At 42.6% G+C, this 25,370-nt stretch overlaps 1 non-coding gene across 1 annotated transcript; it reads left to right on the top strand.

Annotated features, from left to right (window-relative positions):
• Positions 1 to 24,842: 24,842 nt before the first annotated feature.
• On the top strand, positions 24,843 to 24,914 carry TRNAA-UGC (transfer RNA alanine (anticodon UGC)). Its single transcript has one exon. It is a non-coding gene; the product is annotated as a tRNA-Ala (tRNA).
• Positions 24,915 to 25,370: the final 456 nt, after the last annotated feature.

Below are 25,370 nucleotides of genomic sequence, written 5' to 3'. Positions count from 1 at the left end.
GTCTAACGGGTGTTTACTAAACACTCTCTCGTACTCTTGAACCACCCGATAGACTCCTTGTTTCTGGTGTGAGGGAGTGGAGTCAGTACCCAGGTGTAGTTGCTGACACCAGTCCTCCATTGGTTTCTTAGAGCCGTTACCTTCCTCTGGTTGGGATGGAGGTAAGGGTTCCACGGCCTGTACAGAATTCTGATTGATGGTATACAATTTGGCTAGCGTAGCATACCGAGGCAGGTACACTTCCCTTTTCCCGATGTTTATTATGCAAACGGGCACCCTCCCATGGCGTACATCAACCACCCCCCGTGCTGTCAAAATGGTGGGCCTACTGTCTGAGTAGACGGGTTCTACCATTGCTTGGTAGTCTCTACCTCTTAGACCAATAGCTGCCCGGCACCAAATCATCATTTCACTTTTTGGGGGCATGGCAATAGGGAAAGGGTCACACATTCTCACGCTTCCAATCTCACCACCGGAGAGTTCCACCTGTTGCCGCCGCATCAGTGCCCGGATCTCTTTTTGGAGCACTCGCTGCTGGCCGGAGCTGGCGTTCTTGGCAACCTGCTGTAAAATGAAAATCACCTCTGCAAGACAATTTTCAATCACATTAGTTCCTAGAGTTATCTTTGGGTAACTCTCGCGCTTGTCAATGTCTACAATGATCAGTCCCTGTGCTGCCAGTTCGACTCTACCGATTTTAATGGTCATCTCTTTGAATCCGATCTGTGGCACGGGTTGACCATTGCTGGCGATGATACTCAAGTCGACGTCAGGGTAGCGGGTTATATCCGAGTCATTCCAGTACTGCTTGAAGAGCACGTACGGGATTGTGGTGACCTGTGACCCGGTGTCAAGTAGGGCACTCATAGGAATGCCATCCAGTACCACAGGCAAGACTGGACGTCCTCCCATATATTTGTCACGCCAGTTCGATGGGCCTGGTGATCTTATTCCTAGGGGTCGGCCCTCTACCCCAGGTTGTGCCAGTTTAAAGGACAGTACCTTGCCATATGTCCGGGTTGATTGCAGCGGCGGCAGATGGGTTGTCCGTCCTCGTTGTATCGGTCGCTGGGTCTTCCTCTGGCCGGTGGGGTCCTCCTTGGTCGACGCCACGGGATGTCCTCCGGTCCGGATGCCAGCTGGATCTTCCCTGGAGCAGAAACCTGTAAAGACTGCACAGTTCGGGTTAGCGCAGCTACGCTTTTAGCTAGCTCTTGGACCTGATGGTGCAGGTCTGGAGCCGGGTCATTGTTCAAAGCCTGCGCGTCAGCTCCCACAGGCCCTGCCGACAAGGGCGCCGCCTCCTGGTGGTAAGCGGTAGTAGGGCACCTGTGGGTCACCACGCCACCCGGTGCCGGTTCTCGGAGCACCCGGATGGCTCTGTCCTTGAACTGTGCAAAGTCCAGATGAGGATCCTGTAAGGCCATTGCCCGCAACTGGGTTCGGTGGGCATTGCAATATAGTCCCTCTATAAATTGTTCGGTCAACAGCCTGTCCTCGTTTCCCACGCCGTCAGGGTCGGTCTGCTTAATGGCTCTCAGGGCCTCTTGTAGATTTAGTGCATAGTCCCTTATATTCTCATGTGCTCGCTGTTTGCACCCGTAGAATCTAAGCTTAATCTCGGCTGAGGTGCTTGTATCAAAGGTGTCCTTCAGCCGGGTTAATATCCCTGCGACAGTCCTCCTCCCAGGTGGCCAGGACTTTACCTCCCTTTGGGCTGCCCCGGTTAGTTGGGCCACCAGGATGCTCACTTTTTGCTCTTCTGTGAGGGGGTACACCTGGAAGAGGCTATCCAGCTTTTCTCTAAAGTCATTCAGGGTATGTGACTCCCCTGAGTACTGGGGTAGCCAGGCTGCCCCCGGGATATAGGGCATAGTGAAAGGCATGACCGCAGCAGCGGTGGCGCTGGCGGTGGCTGCGGCAGTGAAGCTCTCCTCTGTATCCGACATCTTCCTCCCCCCTAGTGGACCGTGGCCTACCTTGCGATGATCCTCTTCCGTAGGCCGCGGCTCCACAGTGGATCGTCAGGGTCGAGGACCTTCCGTCGCGCTCCTATGACGTCGGCGTCTGCTGGGCTCCTTCCAGGACCTTACGCAACGTCCGCACGTGAGGCGGGGCTTCAGTTCTCGCGGGCTTTTCGGAGTCCACGCCCCTCTTCTTCCCGCGCGGCGTCTTCAAGATGGCGTCCAACGGCGGGAAAACTCCACGGATGGCGGGAAGAAGGCAGAAGATGGCGCCGGATGGCGGGAAAACTTCACGGATGGCGGGAAGAAGGCAGAAGATGGCGCCGGATGGTAAGTTTAAAAGTCTCTTTTTCAGGCACGCAGTACCCGGTGGTTGCGGGCACGAAATCCTGCCGACTACGCCAAAAGTTGACGCGCCCCTGGGCCTGTCCTGAGTAGCGTTGCGCACGCGGGGGCCTAACTGGAGCCGGATCTGATAGGGGTAGTAGTCTCGTGGCGGTGACCCGGTCCGTGCCCAGGGAGTCAAACTGAGTGGCAGTATTTAGCAGAAGATGGTACGGTGTTCGACTACGCCACCCGTTGAATGCGGCTATGAAGCCGCCGCTGCAGGGCAGACCGCTGAGGCCGGTGGTAAGGTTGTGCAGCGTAGATGGTAGAACCCCCAACGGGAGGGGTATGGCCACAGGGCAGCCGACGTGTTTGAAGGGGGGTAGCAGGAACCACTCAGAGACGGTGCGGTGTAGTTTTGGGTCTTTACTGGTGACAAGGTAGACCCTCCCGGAGTACTGGCTAGCGATCGGGGCCTGGTCAGTCCGTGAGCTGATGGGATCTCCCCTGGCCAGGCGGAGTTGTAGGCCTCCCCAACTAATCGTACTCTTCTGGCTAACTTGCTAGAGGCTGATAAAAGTAGCCCACGTCCCTGAGTGTACCGTGTGGTGCTCACCCGTATGGCCGGTGACTCGGGGCCTTCTGGTAGCTTCCGCTCCACGTCGCGGTGCTGGTCCCTTGCGTGTGACCGTGCCTTCGGGTTTCTTGGCCAGAGGACCTGAAATCCCCTGCCGGGCGGTTTCTGCTGCTGGGTAAGGATTAATCCCCACAGCCTCGGACTCCGGGTCCGGTAAGAACTCTTCAATCAGGGCGAGCTCTACAGCTTCCAGCCCCTGATCTCTTTTAGCACAGCTCCCACAGAGCTCCTGATCTTTCTTGTTCCTAAAGCTGCTCCACTACAGACCAGACTGTGTCTCTGTCTGTGTTCTCTGCTCTTTCTCACCCTAACCCTGCCTCAGCCCCAGCTTTATATAGGGGAAGTTCTTCCCCTCCCAGGACTGGGCAGGAGGTGTGGCATGCATAGGATGTCTGACCAGGAAACCTCCCACCTGCTCACAGACGTAATATTGCTATTACTGTGGGAACCAGACCCCTGGGGTGCCACATTACCATGCAGGCTTATCATTCATGCAGTAGGTCCAGTGTATGATGAAGATCATCATGATCACTGTGTGTCACAACTTAGAGCTACAATCAACAATATTCTGAACTATGCTGGAACAAGGAACCTTACTTCTATTGCTCTTCCTGCTGTAAGTTCTGGAATGTATGGATTTCCTATGCAAGCCTGTGCCCAAGCAATAGTCCAAGCTATACGGGAGTATAGAGGACTAAATAAGTTGGAGGAGATAAGACTAATCAGCAATCATTATCATAAATCTCAAATTCTCACCCAGCTAGATCAGACCCACTCAGCCGCCAGATGACCTCAGAATATAACCCAAATGAACTATTTCCTAGACAAACAAGCCCACCTCCTATTGCTGTGTTGCCAGTATCTCCCTTAACATCTTCTCAGTCAGAATCTCCAGTGCCAGATCACCATAATAGATATGTGGCATTCACACCCTGGCAAGTTAATCTAGTGATTAGTCAACTACCTGACCCAGACAGACACCCTATGGCGTTCCACAGAAGAATCAGACAAATTCAACTAACTTATTCAGCCACTTGGAAAGATCTTCATGAAATCATTAGCATTAGAGCGGGAGATGCCTATCCCCTAAAATTGTAAAGTGCTGCGAAATATGTTGGCACTAAAAAAATAAAAATGATGATTATTATTATGCCTTCTGGCCAATAATTCAAGTAGCTCTGAATGACAGCCAAGTGACAGACAAGGAGACTTACCAATCAGGAGGAGCTTTTTGTCAACAACTACAGCAATGGGCCAAGGAGCGGCTCACAGACTCATCTACCAGTGTATCGGACTGTACTCAAGAATCAGGGGAGAATGTCGAAAAATTTTACACCAGAATCCATACTCTGTTCAAGGATCAAGGGTTCGATGAAGGTCAGAGGATCCAACAAAATCTGCTAGTCACTTCATTTGTTAGGGGACTCAGAGAGAAAATCTCAGCGAAGCTTACAGACTCCAGACCAGAATATGTGGACATATCCCCGCGAAAGGTACTACTTATTGCTAAAGCTATAGAGAAACAATTGGATGCTGTACCAAGGCCTGCTCCAAGGCCTGCTCCAGAGCCTGCTCCAGCACCTGCACCGACTCCTGTTCCTGCTCCTGCTGCTCTAGCAATCTATCTGTGCCACTCCAGGCCTGGATGCCACAAATATTAAAGGCTGTGTCTGAGAGCAGGAGGGAGGTTCCCTGGTTAGGGACCATTAGCATGCAGCACCTCCTGTCCCAGGCCAGTAGGGGGAGCTGGCTGCCCCTATAAAAGCTGGAACTGGGGCAGGGTTAGAGAGACCAGAACCCACTTCTGAAGTGTCCAGAAGGGTTCTCAGAGAAAAGGGACAGGTCAGCAGCAGCTGAGGAGTCCATGGGGCAGAGGAGAAACTACAAGCCAGGGACAGAGGCGACGAGAGCCGGTCCTGGCTGAGAGAACGAATCTAACCGGACATTGGGGTCCGAGGCTGCCCGGGTTATCAAGCCCAGCAGAAGAGAACCAACCCGCGAGGGATTTCAAGTCCCTTGGCCTAAGAAGCCTGGAGGCTCCGCCACACAGAGGGACCAGTACAGCAAAGAGAAAGCAAAAGGTACACAAGGCCCGAGTCACAAGCCATACAGGCGAGAAGTACACGGCCAGCTCAGGGACGTGGGCTATTACACCACGAAGAGGGGGATAGTCAGAAAGAGCATAGAGAGAACGGTAGGCCTACACACTCACCCTGACCAGTGGGCTCGCCCATATGCTCTCAGACACCCATGCCCATTCCTAACCGGTACTACTGTTGGGTCATTAATAATTCCTACAATAAAGACCCTGGACTGTTTGAAGTGGACTCTGAACTCTTACTATTGCGGCCTGCACTATCACCCCCAGCGTCCACCTACACTGCCCTGAGGCTACACTCATCCCGTGGGGTGTTATCCTACCCCTGTGCTGCACACCAACACCAGCCTCAGCGGTCTGCCTAGCAGCGGCGGTTATCCCTGACTGCAATCCACGGGTGGCGTAGTCGGACATTCAAAACACTGATAAATAGACTGCCACCATTTGGTCTGACCACCCTGAGCCACGGGATCGGGTTGCCACTACTACCCCCAGCATCATACAGAAGGCCTGGTTCCGGGTACCCCACGGCCCAGGGGGCGAGTCATATCAACCTGCAGATAATCAACAAGAACAGTTGCCATATCCCCCAGGATACCCACAACAACTATACCGCTCACCCCCACGATGGATGGTTCCTCAACAAATGTACAGAGGAGTGAGTTTAAGACTAAGGGAACCAATCTGTCACCATTGCAACCAACCAGGTCATTTCAGAAGAGAATGTCCAGAGAATAGAGGGGATCCTTTCTATGGCTCGATGCCACTCTCCTACAACCCGCAATTTGAAAGAAGAGATTCTTCACGCTACCAAGGGAATCCACGGTACTCCCACCAAGAGTATAGACAGCCATCACGGCAGCCACCACAGAGAGAATATGAGACAATGCCAAGAGAACCTGTGCAGAATTACAGAGACCAGCCACCGCAACAGATGTACCAAAATAACAGGGACCCACCACGCCGGTTTGTGGGGGAAGACCAGAATTACCCCCCATAGGACAGTGGCAAACCCGTGCTCACCTTGACCTCAGTTGAAAACGTCCCCACTAAATCTGGACTGATTTCTACTGTCAAAATAGATGTAGGGGACAGAACTTTACCTTTTTTAGTAGACACGGGTGCAGCCAGATCAGTAATACGGTCAAGAGATTTACCCTATGAATCGCTTATATCTGATGATTTCCTTTCTTGTGTGGGAGTGGATGGAAAACCACACTCATCCCGACTAACATTTCCATTGCCTATTGGGAAAGAACAGAAGCTGCTGGCCAGATTGCTCGTTTCAGACACCTGCCCGCTTAATTTGTTGGGAGCAGATCTACTCCAGAAGTTAAATGCTCAGATATCATATAATGAGAATGGAAAGCATCTAGATGTCTCTACTCCGTTATCATTAGAGGAACAAACAAAGGTACATGCCCTCCCATTGTGTGTCATCCAATTTGCAACAACCGCCATACCACAGCATTATCTTGACTGCATACCACCTGAACTCTGGTCTCAAGGTCCTGATGATATAGGCCGGCTACCTGTCCCACCAGTTCAAGTTTTCCTGAAAGAAGGTTCACGGATTCCCAGACTCCCACAGTACCCACTGAAAGCAGCCCAAGAAGCGTCATTAGATGCCCAGATCCAAGAATTACTCAAGAAAGGAGCATTACTGCCCTGTGTTTCTCCTGCTAATACTCCATTGTTTCCAGTGAAGAAGAAAACTGCAAGAGGAGAACCGGACAAATTTAGGATGGTGCAAGATCTGAGGGCTGTGATGCCAAATCCACATACATTACTCAGTGAAATTCCCCCTGAGGCAACGCATTTTACAGTAATCAACTTGGCAAACGCCTTCTTCAGTGTGTCTCTGGAGAGTGGGAAGAAGACTATGTCTGCCAAGAGCACTGTATCCTGCGGTGGTTCAGTGGACTCATGGAAAGGTACATAGAGGGAAGAATCAGATGATTTCAGTTATCAATAAACTCTACATTTCACCAGAGATCTCAGTTCTTGCTACAAACTATACTAGGAACTGTGAGATTTGTAACACTTGTAATCCCGGAAGAACAGAACATGTGCCAAAGAAGAAACTGGCAAAGTCACAGTATCCTTTCCAGAGAATCCAAATTGATCATATGCAATTACCCAAGAGTGGAAGATATGAATATGTTCTGGTGGTGGTGGATATGTTTTCCAGCTGTACAGAAGCATACCCAGTAGCCAACTTGACTGCTAGAACTACAGTGAAAAGGCTTCTGGCAGAACTTATCTGCAGATTCGGGATTCCAGAAGTGATTGAAAGTGATCAAGGACCCACCTTCACTGCAGAAGTTACCAAATCAATCTTGGAGATGATTGGGGCGGATTTGGGCCTGCATACTCCTTATCGTCCTCAAAGTAACGGCAAAGTTGAAAGGATGAATGGCACTTTAAAAAACAAAATTCTTAAAGCCATTAAAGAATTGTCACTTCCATGGCAGGAGGTGCTGCCTATTGCCCTATACTCAGTCCGACATACCCCGAGACAACCCACAGGGCTCACACCATATGAGATCTTGTTTGGGGGGCCACCTAGAATGGGTCGATATTACCCAGAGCAGCTTAGTTCAGGGAATGATAAGCTTGTGAATTTTGTTGTCGGACTTGCTAAAGAGTTAAAACTAACACTCTTCTATTCCAGACTCAGATCTTGAACCAGGTACTCACAGCATCCAGCCTGGAGAATTTGTCTGGATAAAGAATCACGTGCGAGGCACACTGGATGCCAGATATGAAGGGCCCTACCAAGTGTTGCTTACATCACCTACGGCTGTGAAGGTCGAAGACCGAAAATCATGGGTCCACACATCCCATTGCAAGAAGGTGGTCTCAGACCCACAACCCTGATGTTCCTTTGTCTGATGACAGTAGCTGGGGGGGGGGGGGGGCCTTTGTTACGGTAACACGTGCATTCCAAGCAATTATTACTAAACAGAATGATATTCCAGTTTTCTGGTACAACACTTCCTTGAATGTGGTGACATGAAGATTAGGATTAGACTGGAGGGCAAATGGACTGGGGAGTGTGCCATAACTAAAGCAATAATGTCTGTTTACCTTATATCTGAGTCTCAGGAATCCAAAGAGGAAATAAAGGCTGCGTTTGCAGGTACATACAGGGTCAAGAGAGAAGTTAACCCCAAAGGCAGTTTTGACCCACACATATATATTAATGTTCTCAGAGTGCTTAGGGGGGTGCCAGACAAATTCAAGGCCCGAGACCAAGTGAAGGCGGGATTTGAGCCCATAATAGCCATAATAACCATTAACAAGAACGTAGATTGGATAAATTACATATATTATAGCCAACATTGATTTGTCAATTGCACCAAAGATGCATTGCACGGGATAGCTGACCAACTAGAACCCACATCTACCATGGCCTTCCAAAACAGAATAGCTCTGGATATGTTACTTGCAGAGAAGGAGGGGTATGCAAAATGATAGATGAGCATTGTTGTACGTATATCCCAGAAAATATCGGCCCCACAGGGAAAGTTACTAAGGCTCTCAAAATCTATGAACAAACAGTTCTCCTTAGAACAAAAGTGTTGTACCAGAGAGATTACCGGAAGTAAATGAGTTTGTAAAGTTAATATCCATATTTCTGTGTTAGGGGTGGCCCTCGATTACCCAGTCACTAGATCGTTTAGGGTCTCCATCCATCCCTTTCCTGTAGGTCTTCGTATGAGTTAGATTTAGGAACGTCAGTGGGTCCGTCTAAAAGGGACGGGGCGCCCGTCACATCGTAGGGCTCCAGAATAGCCTTAACATACGGTCAATTCTTCTCCCCCTCTGATTTTTAGCATATGGATATTAAAAGCAAATAATTGATTTTAGGGGGGTCTGTCAAGGTAAAATATATATTATAGAAAATCAATTAGTTTCTTTAAATAGATTACCTAATCAGTGTGAATCAATATAGAGATGATGGAATAATCTATGTGTATGTACAGTATGTATGCAAATGTGTATATGCACATGGATTATGTTAATAGTTAATGAATATATAACTAATAGATTCTATTCTTTTTGTAGATACGAACAACTAAATGATTTCCTGGGAATGACGTATGCATGTGCACGGCTGATAACAGAGAGATTCATGTCGAGTTGGCAAATATGGCGCTGAGAGACGAACTCATCCCTCCCATCAGAATTCCTAAGGAGTTACTGAGGCCAAGAGATACATGAATGAGCAAATTGCAGTGTGCCAATTTTACTAATCCCACCTAGAAGGAGAATACTATATAACCCCATGTCTACGTAATAAAGTATGCCATTTTGTGTGGTTCTGTCTCTGAGTGAAGTTTTTCAACCAGATTAGCAGATTTGGTTAATTAGCTTCTCTGCATGCACTCGGACATCTTTAATTTGGAGGAAAGCAGTTACCTATTGTATCTTAAATTGGTGAAACCTTCACAGTATTATGTGTGCTTTATATTGTAGTATTATATGGGCTCCTTATTGTAGTATTATGTGGGCTCTTTATTGTAGTATTATGTGAGCTTTGTATTGTAGTATTATGTGAGCTTTGTATTGTAGTATTATGTGGGCTCTGTATTGTAGTATTATGTGGGCTCTTTATTATAGTATTGTATGAGCTTTGTATTGTAGTATTATGTGAGCTTTGTATTGTAGTATTATGTGGGCTCTGTATTATAGTATTATGTGAGCTTTGTATTGTAGTATTATGGGAGCCTTGTATTATAGTATTATGTGAGCTTTGTATTGTAGTATTATGCGAGCTTTGTATTATAGTATTATGTGAGCTCTGTATTGTAGTATTATGTGAGCTTTGTATTGTAGAATTATGTGGGCTCTGTATTGTAGTATTAGGCTGTGTGCCCACGTAGCGTTTTTCAAACGTATATGCTGCGGAATTTCCGCAGCGTAAACGCTTGAAAAACGCATGTATATCCGCACCCCATGGTCCCCAATGGCATTCCGCAATGTCAATGCCCATGCTGCGGATTTTTCCGCAGCGTATATGCTGCGGTCAAAAATCCGCAGCATGTTCATTAATTTTGCGGAAGCGCAGCGGAATCAATGTGCGGATGGTACCCAAGTCTGGAGGAGAGGAGACTCTCATCCAGACCTGGGTACCAAAGAACCTGTAAAAAAAAGAATAAAATAAAGTTTATACTTATCTTCTGATGTTTTCCCTCCGTCGCGCTGTTGTCTGAAGGACCTGCCACGTCATTGAGTCATGTGACCCACCACATGACTCAATGACGTCACCGCAGGTCCTGCACACAACAACGTGAGCCGCTCAAGCCTCCGGACGGGGCAGAGAATGCATCAGAAGGTGAGTATGAAGTTTATTTTTTTATTTTTTACCATTCTGAACAAGTTGTCAAGCACTTTTCCAAGTGATGCTTGGAGAAGTGCTTGATAATCCACATGCGGAAATGCATGCAAAGACGCCTCACAAACGCTTCTACCTGGCGGGAAAACCGCATGTAATATCAGCATGCGATTTTCCCGCCAGGGAGAAGCGTAAAAAATATGCTTCAGGTCCGCAACGTGGGCACATAGCCTTATGCGGGCATTCTATTGTAGTATTATGTGAGCTTGGTATTGAAGTATTATGTGAGCTTGATATTGTAGTATTATGTGGGCTTTTTATTGTAGTATTATGTGAGCTTGGTATTGTAGTATTATGTGAGCTTTGCATTGTAGTATTATGTGGGCTCTGTATTGCAGTATTACGTGTGCTTTTTATTGTAGTATTATGTGAGCTTTGTATTGTAGTATTATGTGAGCTTTGTATTGTAGTATTATGTGAGCTTTGTATTGTAGTATTATGTGAGCTTTGTATTGTAGTATTATGTGGGCTTTTTATTGTAGTATTATGTGGGTTTTGTATTGTAGTATTATATGGGTGCTCTAGTGAAGTATTATGTGGGTGATGTAGGGTAGTATTATGTGTGATCTTATTGTAGAATTATGTGGGCTTTGTATTGTAGTATTATGTGAGCTTTGTATTGTAGTATTATGTGAGCTTTGCATTGTAGTATTATGTGGGCTCTGTATTGCAGTATTACGTGTGCTTTTTATTGTAGTATTATGTGAGCTTTGTATTGTAGTATTATGTGAGCTTTGTATTGTAGTATTATGTGAGCTTTGTATTGTAGTATTATGTGAGCTTTGTATTGTAGTATTATGTGGGCTTTTTATTGTAGTATTATGTGGGTTTTGTATTGTAGTATTATATGGGTGCTCTAGTGAAGTATTATGTGGGTGATGTAGGGTAGTATTATGTGTGATCTTATTGTAGAATTATGTGGGCTTTGTATTGTAGTATTATGTGAGCTTTGTATTGTAGTATTATGTGAGCTCTGTATGATAGTATTATGTGTGCTCTGTATTGTACTATTATGCGGGCTCTGTATTGTAGTATTATGCGAGCTTTCTATTGTAGCATTATGTGAGCTTTGAATTGTAGTATTATGTGAGCTTGGTATTGTAGTATTATGTGACCTTGATATTGTACTATTATGTGGGCTTTGTATTGTAGTATTTGTGAGCTTGGTATTGTAGTATTATGTGAGCTTTGTATTGTAGTATTATGTGGGCTTTTTATTGTAGTATTATGTGAGCTTTGTATTGTAGTATTATGTGAGCTTTGTATTGTAGTATTATGTGAGCTTTGTATTGTAGTATTATGTGGGTGCACTAGTGTAGTATTATGTGGGTGATGTAGGGTATTATTATCTGTGCTCTTATTGTAGTATTATGTGGGCTTTGTATTGTAGTATTATGTGAGCTTTGTATTGTGGTATTATGTGGGCTCGAAGTAGTAGTATTATACGGGCTTGGTATTGTAGTATTATATGGGCTCAGTATTGTAGGATTATGTGGGCTCTGTATTGTAGTATTATGTGAGCTTTGTATTGTAGCATTATGTGGGCTCTGTATTGTAGTATTATGTGAGCTTTGTATTGTAGCATTATGTGAGCTTTGTATTATAGTATTATGTGAGCTTTGTATTGTAGTATTATGTGAGCTCAATGTTGTAGTATTATGCGGGCTTTGTATTGTAGTATTATATGGGCTCTGTATTGTAGTATTATGTGGGTTCTGTATTGTAGTATTATGTGAGCTTTGTATTGTAGCATTATGTGAGCTTTGTATTGTAGCATTATGTGGGCTTTGTATTGTAGTATTATTTGGGCTTTGTATTGTAGTATTATGTGAGCATGGTATTGTAGTATTATGTGAGCTTGATATTGTAGTATTATGTGGGCTTTTTATTGTAGTATTATTTGAGCTTTGTATTGTAGTATTATGTAGGCTTTTTATTGTAGTATTATGTGAGCTTTGTATTGTAGTATTATGTGAGCTTTGTATTGTAGCATTATGTGGGCTTTGTATTGTAGTATTATGTGGGTGCTCTAGTGTAGTATCATGTGGGTGATGTAGGGTAGTATTATGTGTGCTCTTATTGTAGAATTATGTGGGCTTTCTGTTGTAGTATTATGTGAGCTTTGTATTGTAGTATTATGTGGGCTCTATGTTGTAGTATTATGCGGGCTTTGTATTGTAGTATTATATGGGCTCTGTATTGTAGTATTATGTGGGCTCTGTATTGTAGTATTATGTGAGCTTTGTATTGTAGCATTATGTGAGCTTTGTATTGTAGTATTATGTGAGCTTTGTATTGTAGCATTATGTGGGCTTTGTATTGTAGTATTATGTGGGTGCTCTAGTGTAGTATCATGTGGGTGATGTAGGGTAGTATTATGTGAGCTTGGTATTGTAGTATTATGTGAGCTTGATATTGTAGTATTATGTGGGCTTTGTATTGTAGTATTTGTGAGCTTGGTATTGTAGTATTATGTGAGCTTTGTATTGTAGCATTATGTGGGCTTTTTATTGTAGTTTTATGTGAGCTTTGTATTGTAGTATTATGTTAGCTTTGTATTGTAGTATTATGTGAGCTTTGTATTGTAGTATTATGTGGGTGCACTAGTGTAGTATTATGTGGGTGATGTAGGGTAGTATTATGTGTGCTCTTATTGTAGTATTATGTGGGCTTTGTATTGTAGTATTATGTGAGCTTTGTATTGTGGTATTATGTGGGCTCGAAGTTGTAGTATTATGCGGGCTTGGTATTGTAGTATTATATGGGCTTAGTTTTGTAGGATTATGTGGGCTCTGTATTGTAGTATTATGTGAGCTTTGTATTGTAGTATTATGTGAGCTTTGTATTGTAGCATTATGTGGGCTCTGTATTGTAGTATTATGTGAGCTTTGTATTGTAGCATTATGTGAGCTTTGTATTATAGTATTATGTGAGCTTTGTATTGTAGTATTATATGAGCTCTGTAATTTAGTATTATGTGAGCTTTGTGCTGTAGCATTATGTGAGCTTTGTATTGTAGTATTATGTGAGCTTTGTATTGTAGTATTATGTGAGCTTTGTATTGTAGTATTATGTGAGCTCTATGTTGTAGTATTATGCGGGCTTTGTATTGTAGTATTATATGGGCTCTGTATTGTAGTATTATCTGGGCTCTGTATTGTAGTATTATGTGAGCTTTGTATTGTAGCATTATGTGAGCTTTGTATTGTAGTATTATGTGAGCTTTGTATTGTAGTATTAAGTGAGCTTTGTATTGTAGTATTATGCTTGCTTTGTATTGTAGTATTATGCGGCCTTTGTATTGTAGTATTATGTGAGCTTTGTATTATAGCATTAAGTGAGCTTTGTATTGTAGTATTATGTGGACTTTGTATTGTAGTATTATGCTAGCTTTGTATTATAGAATTATGTGAGCTTTGTATTGTAGTATTAAGTGAGCTTGATATTGTAATATTATGTAAGCTTTGAATTGTAGTATTATGTGAGCTTGGTATTGTAGTATTATGTGAGCTTGATATTGTAGTATTATGTGGGCTTTGTATTGCAGTATTATGTGACCTTGGTATTGTAGTATTATGTGAGCTTTGTATTGTAGTATTATTTGAGCTTTGTATTGTAGTATTATGTGGGCTCTGTATTGTAGTATTATGTGGGCTTTTTATTGTAGTATTATGTTAACTTTGTATTGTAGTATTATGTGGGCTTTTTATTGTAGTATTATGTGAGCTTTGTATTGTAGTATTATGTGGGCTTTGTATTGTAGTATTATGTGGGTGCTCTAGTGTAGTATTATGTGAGTGATGTAGGGTAGTATTATGTGTGTTCTTATTGTAGTATTATGTGGGCTTTGTATTGTAGTATTATGTGAGCTTTGTATTGTAGTATTATGTGAGCTTTGTATTGTAGTATTATATGGGCTTTTTATTGTAGTATTATGTGAGCTTTGTATTGTAGTATTATGTGAGCTTTGTATGGTAGTATTATGTGGGCTTTGTATTGTAGTATTATGTGGGTGCTCTAGTGTAATATTATGTGGGTGATGTAGGGTAGTATAATGTGTCCTCTTATTGTAGTATTATGCTGGCTAGGTATTGTAGTATTATGCGAGCTTTGTATTGTTGTATTGTGTGTGCTTTGTATTGTAGTATTATGTGAGCTTTGTATTGTAGTATTATATGGGCTCTGTAATTTAGTATTATGTGAGCTTTGTATTGTAGCATTATGTGAGCTTTGTATTGTAGTATTATGTGAGCTTTGTATTGTAGTATTATGTGAGCTTTGTATTGTAGTATTATGTGGGCCTTGTATTGTAGTATTATGTGGGTGCTCTAGTGTAGTATTATGGGGGTGATGTAGGGTAGTATTATGTGTGCTCTTATTGTAGTATTATGTGGGCTTTGTATTGTAGTATTATGTGAGCTTTGTATTGTAGTATTATATGGGCTTTTTATTGTAGTATTATGTGAGCTTTGTATTGTAGTATTATGTGAGCTTTGTATGGTAGTATTATGTGGGCTTTGTATTATAGTATTATGTGGGTGCTCTAGTGTAATATTATGTGGGTGATGTAGGGTAGTATTATGTGTCCTCTTATTGTAGTATTATGCTGGCTCTGTATTGTAGTATTATGCGAGCTTTGCATTGTTGTATTGTGTGTGCTTTGTATTGTAGTATTATGTGAGCTTTGTATTGTAGTATTATATGGGCTCTGTATTTTAGTATTATGTGAGCTTTGTATTGTAGCATTATGTGACCTTTGTATTGTAGCATTATGTGAGCTTTGTATTGTAGTATTATGTGGGCTCTGTATTGTAGTATTATACGGGCTTTGTATTGTAGTATTATGCGGGTTTTGTATTGTAGTATTATGTGAGCTTTGTATTGTAGTATTATGTGAGCTTTGTATTGTAGTATTATGTGAGATTTGTATTGTAGTATTAAGTGAGCTTTGTATTGTAGCATTATGTGGGCTTTGTATTGTAGTATTTTGTGGGCCTTCTATTGTAGTATCATGTGAGCTTAGTATTGTAGTATTATGTGAGCTATGTATGGTAGTATTATGTGTGCTTTGTATTGTAGTATTATGCGGGCTTTTTATTGTAGTATTATATGGGCTCTGTATTGTAGTATTATGTGGGCTCTGTATTGTAGTATTATGTGAGCTTTGTATTGTAGCATTATTTGAGCTTTGTATTGTAGCATTATGTGGGCTTTGTATTGTAGTATTATGCAGGCTTTTTATTGTAGTATTATGTGAGCTTTGTATTGTAGTATTATGTGAGCTTTGTATTGTAATATTAAGTGAGCTTTGTATTGTAGCATTATGTGAGCTTTGTATTGTAATATTATGTGAGCTTTGTATTGTAGTATTAAGTGAGTTTTGCATTGTAGTATTATGTGAGCTTTGTATTGCAGTGTTATGTGGGCTTTGTATTGTAGTATTAAGTGAGCTTTGTATTGTAGTATTATGCTGGCTCTGTATTGCAGTATTATGTGGGCTCTGTATTGCAGTATTATGCGGGCTTTCTATTGTAGTATTATGTGAGCTTTGTATTGTAGTATTATGTGAGCTTTGTATTGTAGTATTATACGGGCTTTGTATTGTAGTTATATGCGGGTTTTGTATTGTAGTATTATGTGAGATTTGTATTGTAGTATTAAGTGAGCTTTGTATTGTAGTATTATGTGAGCTTTGTATTGTAGTATTATGTGAGCTTTGTATTGTAGTATTAAGTGAGCTTTGTATTGTAGTATTATGTGAGCTTTGTATTGTAGTATTATGTAAGCTTTGTATTGTAGTATTAAGTGAGCTTTGTATTGTAGTATTATGCTTTCTTTGTATTGTAGTATTATACGGGCTTTGTATTGTAGTATTATGTGAGCTTTGTATTGTAGTATTATGCTTTCTTTGTATTGTAGTATTATACGGGCTTTGTATTGTAGTATTATGTGAGCTTTGTATTATAGTATTAAGTGAGCTTTGTATTGTAGTATTATGCTGGCTTTGTATTGTAGTTTTATGTGAGCTTTGTATTGTAGTATTAAGTGAGCTTTGTATTGTAGTATTATGCGGGCTCTGTATTGCAGTATTATGTGAGCTTTGTATTGTAGTATTATGAGGTTTTGTGTTGTAGTATTATGCTGGCTTTGTATTGTAGTATTATGTGAGCTTTGTATTGTAGTTTTATGCGGGCTTTGTATTGTAGTATTATGCGAGCTTTGTATTGTAGCATTATGTGTGCTTTCTATTGTAGTATTATGTGAGCTCTGTATGGTAGTATTATGTGGGTGCTATATAGTAGTATTATATAGACACTTTATTGCAATATTATGTGGGCTCTGTATTGTAGTATTATGTGAGTTTGTATTGTAGTATTATGTGGGATTTGTATTGTAGTATTATGTGAGCTCTGTATTGTATTATGTGAGCTCTGTATTGTAGTATTATGTGGGTTCTATATAGTAGTATTATATAGACACTTTACGGCAATAAATATGTGGGCTCTGTATTGTAGTATTATGTGAGCTCTGTATGGTATTATGTGGGTGCTATATAGTAGTATTATATAGACACTTTATGGCAATAAATATGTGAGCTCTGTATGGTAGTATTATGTGGTTGCTATATAGTAGTATTATATAGACACTTTTTATGGCAATATTATGTGGGCTCTGTATTGTAGTATTATGTGAGCTCTGTATAGTAGTATTATGTGGGTGCTATATAGTAGTATTATATAGACACTTTATGGCAATATTATGTGAGCTCTGTATTGCAGTATTATATAGGCTCTGTATGGCGGTATTATGTAGGTGCCATGTAGTAGTATTATGTGGACATTTTATGGTAGCATTATATAGGCTCTGTATGGCGGTATTCGTTGTGCACTGACATTACTAATTTTTAACGTTTTCAACCTATAATAATCCCAAATAGTAACATTTATAAACCCCCCCCCATATTAGTACCAACCCCACAGTACCATACAATACTGCCGGTATAATGTTTCCACTCCAGGGCCTGTATCTGATAAAACATGTTCCCCGGTTCATTCATTTTGCTCCTGAGATTCTTCGGCTTTTTGTGGTTTTGATTGGTGCCGACCAACTCCGCCAACTTTGTAAAAACAGGTTAAGCTTAGCCAGGATGGGGCGTAGCCGCGCGCCGCTGACAAATTAATCATAATTTATGGCACAAAAGTGGTGAAAATTATAAGAGAAAAATTCTCCAGTTCCCAAATGAGGAGCATTTCTTGTGGTGGCAAAAGGCAGCTGTAAGTAAATTTATTAAAGGGGAAGTGCCCAGTGATTGGCTGCAGCGCTCTATGTCCCTGAATTTGCCCATACAGGCTATACAGGGGATGCAGCTCAGTGGTAGAGCGCATGCTTTGCATGTATGAGTCCTTGGCTTCAGTCCCCGACATCTCCGTATATTGTGATAAATAGCTGGAAAAGCTTCCAAATATTCCGGGAACTGATAAATGTGCAGAACTTCATCTCTCTGGATGTAACAGAAGATTAGTGAGAAATGTCATCCAAACATGTTCTTAAAGGGGTTTTCTTTAAAAAAACCATGGTGGTATCTAAAAAAAACCCATAATAATAATAATTGCCTTCACGATTGTGCTGCACCACTGTCTGTGTTTCCTGCCGGTCACCTCATTTTCTGTTCTGGCGTGGGTAAAATGTTACCATTGATTGACTGCAGTGGTCACGTGACATCCCCAATCAGAAAACGAAGAGATGAGACCGGAAGGAATATGGAAGATAAGTATCTGCTCCTTTATATTGTTGGACAACCATGGATTCATTTTTAAATACTAGTTTAAAACCCCTTTAATTTGGAGGATTTTATGTAAAGTAACTTACAGACACCAGGGGGCAGACTTGTAGACACAAGGCACGTATGATCTACGCCCGTCCATCCCAACAAAGAAAGTTATAAAAAATGTAAAAATAGTATTACATGAGCCGTTGTCGCCTGTCACACAGAAACATCACATCCCACCACAAGCATGAGGGACTCGAACATGCGATACCACCCATACTACACTGTACTACCTATGAAGTGCAGAGAATCACCCAACCTGTCACTGTTTAACTGTCAATTAACTTATATCCTCACCTCTTGCGGGATCTGATAGGATGATAAGGATCTGATGATGAAGCATACACTACCTACCACCTACCATTATATGGACCCGATATAATGCTCCATACAGAATAATGGGCCCCATATAATGCTCCATACAGAATAATGGACCCCATATAATGCTCCATACAGAATAATGGGCCCCATATAATGCTCCATACAGGATAATGGACCCCATATAATGCTCCATACAGAATAATGGGCTCATTATAATGCTCCATACAGAATAATGGACCCCATATCATGCTCCATACAGAATAATGGACCCGATATAATGCTCCATACAGAATAATGGGCCCATATAATGCTCCATACAGGATAATGGACCCCATATAATGCTCCATACAGAATAATGGGCTCATTATAATGCTCCATACAGAATAATGGACCCCATATCATGCTCCATACAGAATAATGGACCCCATATAATGCTCCATACAGAATAATGGGCCCCATATAATGCTCCATACAGACTAATGGACCCCATATCATGCTCCATACAGAATAATGGGCCCCATATAATGTTCCAAACAAAATAATGGACCCTATATAATGCTCCATACAGAATAATGGCCCCCATATAATTCTCCATGCAGTATGGGCCCCATGTAATGATCCATACAGTATGGGCCCCATATATTGCTCCATACAGTATGAGCCCCATATAATTCTTCATCCAGTATGGGCCCCATATAATGCTCCATACAGTATGGGCCCCATATAATGCTCCAGAGTCGGAAGACACCGAACTGCGGAGGAACGTGGAGAGATGAGTATCGCGAGCAGTTTAAACCAATGTGGGACGCGGTGCCAGCGCCCGTGCTGTACTGCTCTGCCAGCTGTATAGTGGCCGCTTCCAGGTACTGCACAGCTGACCCTATTCATATGAATAGAGTGGATCTGCAGTACCCGCTGTGGCCACTATGCTGTTGTCGGTGCTGTGCTGTTCCAGTCTGCAAATAATCACATCCAACCGGCACCAAGAACAGCTGATCACGCGTGCCGGGGGTCACGTCCCCATTAATCTGATATTGGTCGCCTATCCTAAGGGTAAGCCATCAATATAAGAGTGCTGGACATCCCCTTTAACTGTTGCCACTACCCCTATACCAACTAATGGTAAATCCCTCCCTCACTTATCATTATGTGCTGCTAATGTTACGTAACAACATTCTATATAGTGAAGTCACAACCAGACATAGAGATGGTAAATATTATTTATTTTTAGGAATATTTGGACAAATAATGGAATATATGAGGATATCATAGTCGGGGCTGCAGCTGTTATCAGCATCTCTGCACATGATGAAATCAGGGTCTCTATGAAGCAGATGAGGGATCTGTGGATCATTATGGAAATGATCTGTAACTTCTGCAGATTTCTGTAAAGAGAAGACACCAAATTATTACATCTCATCAATAGATTCCCAGTAAAAAGTTAATAATCAGCTGGAAAATATAAAAAAGCAAATTCTAATATCTACTTACATGAAGGACAAGTCATTCTGATCTAATTCCTCAATGTTCTCCAGACTTGGATCATCCTTCTATGAAAAGGAGAAAAGAACAATTACTTATATGTCACATGTGATATAGATATCATGGGGCAGCGGGAATGAGAGGTGACTTACCATCGGGTGTTTTTGGGGTGTTCATGGCCCTTCATGCTTGGTAAGATGTTGACCAAAGCTGATGGTAAACTAAAGAGAGATCAGAACAGCAGGAAGTTACAGGTGATATTTTTTACGGTCTTGTAATGAATGTAGTGTTAATGTATGCATTGCTCCCTTACCTGGGCTGGGGGTCAGTATGTTCTCCACCACTGTCTGCACCATGAACATGGTGCTTCAATGGAAGCAGTGGTTACGGCACAGGGGGCACAGAGGGTTGGAGCGGAGCCATCTAGTAATACATCCCTGATGGAAGGTGTGGTCACATGGAAGGACCGTGACCTGCTCTCCGATCTCATATTCGGTCATACAGATGATACATGACTCGGCCTCCTCCTGTGCGGTTACATCCCTTGTTGGGAGATTTGCAATTAGCAGTGCTCTCCTGCGAACCCAATGCTGCCGCCTCTGCCGCACAGGTAGATTTTGTGCAGGTGGCTCCACAGCATTGCTGTCGCTCTGACGTCCATCACTGGTAGAAGGTCTTTCCTCGTCTCTTGGAGGAGACCGTCCATCACTGGTAGAAGGTCTCTCCTGCACAGGTAGGTTTTGTGCAGGTGGCTCCACCTGTGGCAGTGGTGGTGTCATCACACCCACTTCCTCCAGTTGAATGGGTGGGAGGGGACGGCCTCCATCCCTGCTGCTCTCTCCTGTTGTTCCGGAGGGCTCCGCAGGGGCTGGTCTTAGAGGAGAGCGGCTTCTATCCCTGCTCTCTTCCTGTCCTCTACGCCGTGGAGGATCTCTGGCCCGTCTCCCTCTCCTCTCAGTGACAGCATTGCTGTCTCTCTGACGTCCATCACTGGTAGAAGGTCTTTCCTGATCTCTTGGAGGAGACCTCCTTCCATCACTGGTAGAAGGTCTTTCCTGATCTCTTGGAGGAGACCTCCTCCGTCCATGGACAATTATGGCCTGACCTATAAACAAATTTATCAGAATTATTTCCAATTTTAGTAAACACTTTTGGGCTATAGTGATGGGTCCTTCTACTGCCGTGGTGTTTAGGGAGAGGGGAACCCTAGAAAGAATTGACTTTATTTTGGCCTTAGTTAACCTGCACTGTCTGTCCTGAAATGTGTCCCCTCATACCCCAGGGATATCTCCTCCCAGGAAAGCCCTATAGTGTGGGAATATTGTGGATCTCCCCCAAATATTTCACTTACCTTGATTTTCTGGTCGGCGCAGCCATGCCTCATTGTCAGCAATCAGCTGGCGCAGCTCCCGGGCGCTCATGACTTAGGTACCTGGAGCTGGCTGATAGAATATTGGAGAACTAAGCTCTCCGGTGGCACCGGTGTTATTGTGCTCTGATCAAAGATCAAGAAGAATAAATGGAAGTAATCACCAGATGTGTAACACAAACTAGTTCGCTCTTCCACAACCAAAGTGAAGTCTCAGCAAAAGCATCAACTCAAGAAATGGCGCTGATGTCACAGTGCTCAGAGATTATATACCCTCAGGACATTCCATGATGTCATTATGACATCATAACTGAGTGACCCCCTAATCCTGAGCATTGTGACATCAGAGCAGCCAGGCCGCCATGTTTGCTGCCAACTGGTGAATGAGGCAGAGAATGTGGAATAGAAATATCCCATCTGATTAATAGAATATAAATGTATATAAATCTGTGTTGGAAAAGATAGAAAAATCAGTTTTCTCCATGTTTGTAAATAGTCGTTTTTTCGCTTTGGTAGATATTATATACATGTTATATATGGTGTAAATTATCCTCTGCTGTAAATGATAAGAATGGAATGTTATTCTTTATCATTTATAGTTGTGGGTGATACATTATTGCTAAACAATAAACAACTCACCGACCTGTCAGGGAAATGATCAGGTTATATAAATGAGTGAAAATAGAATAAATAATAATAGAAGGTAAAGTATACAAATGCCTCTAAAAAAAAAAGTCATCAGTGTTTTTACTTTTCTGTACCACCAGGGCCGTCCTACATGACATACATGGATTTTATGTGGGTGTCACGTGCCCCTATAATAATGTGTCCCTATCACTCAGTTACCCCAAATCCACAAAACTGTCTATTAGAACAAGAGCTGGACTGGTAATCTTCCTACCTGGCAGATTCCCTGTGGACACCTCGGGTGGGCTGGTCAGTGGATCACCAGCAAGGTGCAGATTTTGGAGAAGGAGATGGTGAAGTTGCCCTCCTAAAGTATAACAATAGTAACTATAACAATAGTATGTTTGCATATTATTGCGCTCCAGAGTGCTACTTTATTTGTTGGTTATATATGGAGATGGCTACTCTTAGTAAGCACCTGTACACACCGGTTTTCTGTTTTGGAAGTGAGGAGTGAGGGTCAGTCTTTTGATATTTGTATACATTTACATACATATACATATATTTGTAGGATTTCTGACTGATCACTCCATCCCTAAGCCTCAGGAGGTTTTAATTATAGCAGGATCTTACCCTCCCGTATACATGTAGACTTTAGTATAAGATTGGATTCACACCAGGTAGGTTCCAGGTGACGAGAGTCGCCTTACCGTGGCTGTCGGATACACATGAATTGGCCAATTTATGCGCTAAGAATTCTCATTTATTTCTATTTTCTAGAGCAGTAATGCTATTCAAATTTCATATTTTTCATGTTTGCATGCTATAGCGCTACAGAGTGCTACTTTATTTGTTAGTCATATATAGAGATGGCTACTCTTAGTAAGCACCTGTACAGACCAGTTTTCTGTTTTGGAAGTGACGGTCAGTCTTTTGATAGCTGTTATTGATAACCAGGGAACATTTTGGGCTAATGGCCCCTTTCCCTGGCTAGTAATATCAGCCACCAGCACACGGCTTTCCCTCTGCTGGTTATGAAAATTTGGCCAGAGCCCACTCTGTTTTTTTAAATTTAATTCTTTATTTTACACATAATGTACCCTAGGGGTGCTGACTACAATTTCCATCATTGTCTCTTGCTCGGCGCTGATCTCAGGCAACAATGATGTGAGCTGCATTCAGCTCCCGGCGCCTGTCCGGCACTCCGGCATTCAAAAGTCCCACGTTAGAGCTACTGTCAGACCTGGTGGCTTGAACTCCGGTAACCTTGTAGAGTTCAAAGCCACCGGGTCTCCCGGCAGCTGCAAGGCCCAGAAATCTCATGGGAAACTTTGAGGGACATTTTAGGTTTTGGGAGTTTCCAGCTGCTGGAACACCTAGAGGCTGCGAACTAAGGTTACCTTAGGTGTCTATTTTACTGTGCTTGTTAATAAAAAAAAAATAAGTGGGGTCCCTCGTCATTTTCATAATCAGCAAAGGGAAAGTCAACGGCTGGTGGCTGATATTAATATTCTGGGAACAGGTCAATACCCATTACGGTTCCCAGGCTATTAATATCAGCGCACAGCTGTTTGCTTAGCCTTTATTGATTATTAAAGGGGAGACCCCAAACAAAAATTGATGTGGGGTCCCCCTATATTCACTAACCATCAAAGGCTAAACAGACAGCTGCGGGCTTATATTAATAGCTTAGGAAGTGGCCATGGTTATTGGCCCCCTCCTAGACTAAAAACATCAGCTCTCATCCGCCGCAGAAATGGCGCATCAATAAAATGTGCCAAATCTGATGCTTAGCCTCCGATTTTCCCACTTGCCCTGATGCGATGACAAGTGGGTTAATGATTGTGGGGTTGACGTCAGCTGTTTTATGGCCGCTAATATCAAGTCCACAAGTTAGTAATGGAGAGGCATCTATAAGACTCCCTATTACTAACCCAATAGTCAGATTGTAAAAAAAAACACCCAGAATAAAGTCCTTTATTTTAAATAAAGACAAACACTCTTTTATTGAAATAAAAATAAAAAAGTATTATACTCACCTTTATGTCTAATCCACCGAAGTCCTTGTTCCCGGTAAAAGAGAAAAAATTAAAAAACACCATAATGCTCACCTTAACACCTAATCCCTGATACCCTTGTCACCAGTAAACTACAAAAAATAGTAAACCACCATAATACTCACCTGTCCGCCGTGAATATAATCCATACTGTCCCATGACAGTCCGGATGACTTGGAGAGCAGTCACATCAGCAGTCACTAATGTGACTGCTCTCGACGACAGCCCGCTCACACTGACACAAGAGTGTAATCTCTCCTGCAGGTGATGCCGCCTTTCTGCCGCCGCTGATGGCCTGCAACCAATCATCAGACATAAGCAATGTCAGGAGATCATCATGGGGTGCAGTGCTTGTCACGGTGCATATCTGGGAGGTAAGTGCTCTATGCTTTCTTCTTATTTGATTGGGACAATCGAAAAGCGCCATCCAGTAGGGAACAATCTCTTTAAAATATGGGAAAAGGAGAATTGCATTTTTTTTTAATCTGTTCAAAAAAAGATGTAAAAAATAAAATCGCCTCCTTTTTTCCCCATATTTTAAATATAAACAAATAATAAAAAATTAAAGAAAAATAGTTTCGTCTTGTCCCTAATAGTCCAGACTATGAGAATATGATGTTATTTATGCTGCATGATTATAAAAGAGAAAAAATAACAGAGAAAATCTATTAGTAGATAGTCATAGATTAGTGACTCTTGGAGATGAGAACAAATCCATGGGTGTCCATACAGGGGATGTAGCTCAGTGGTAGAGCGCATGCTTTGCATGTATGAGGCCCTGGGTTCAATCCCCGACATCTCTATGTTTTGTGATAAAAAAAAAAACTAGAAAAGTTTCCAAACATTCAGGAATCTGATACGTGTGAGTATACAGCGGTTCATCTGTCTGGGTGTAACACAGAAACTGCACACAGAACTAAATATCAGATAGGGACTAGTGTTGAGCGACACTAAAATGCTCGGGAGCTCGCCGTGATACTCGGTTGCCGGACCCGAGCAATGAACCCAATGTCCCTATGGGAGACCCGAGCATTTTTGCGGCGGCACCCCCGGCAGTCTGTAGAAAGCCTAAAAAGTGCCCAAAACGATAGTGACAGTGCTCAAATGACACGGGGACAGCATGGGGATCGCCCCAGGAAGCATTTCTGACCCCCAGGTCACTGCTGTCAATAACGTGGTCAGAGGTATTAAGCCACTTTTACGGGCTCACAATAGAAGGTTCAAAAATGAAACTGAAACTGTTTTCCTGTGAAATATGT

The sequence above is a fragment of the Phyllobates terribilis genome, unplaced genomic scaffold (genome assembly GCF_046119375.1).
Source record: "Phyllobates terribilis strain yellow unplaced genomic scaffold, ASM4611937v1 Scaffold_3__8_contigs__length_932513732, whole genome shotgun sequence".
Classification (NCBI taxonomy): Eukaryota; Metazoa; Chordata; class Amphibia; order Anura; family Dendrobatidae; genus Phyllobates; species Phyllobates terribilis.
This window is presented reverse-complemented; position numbering and strand designations above follow the sequence as displayed.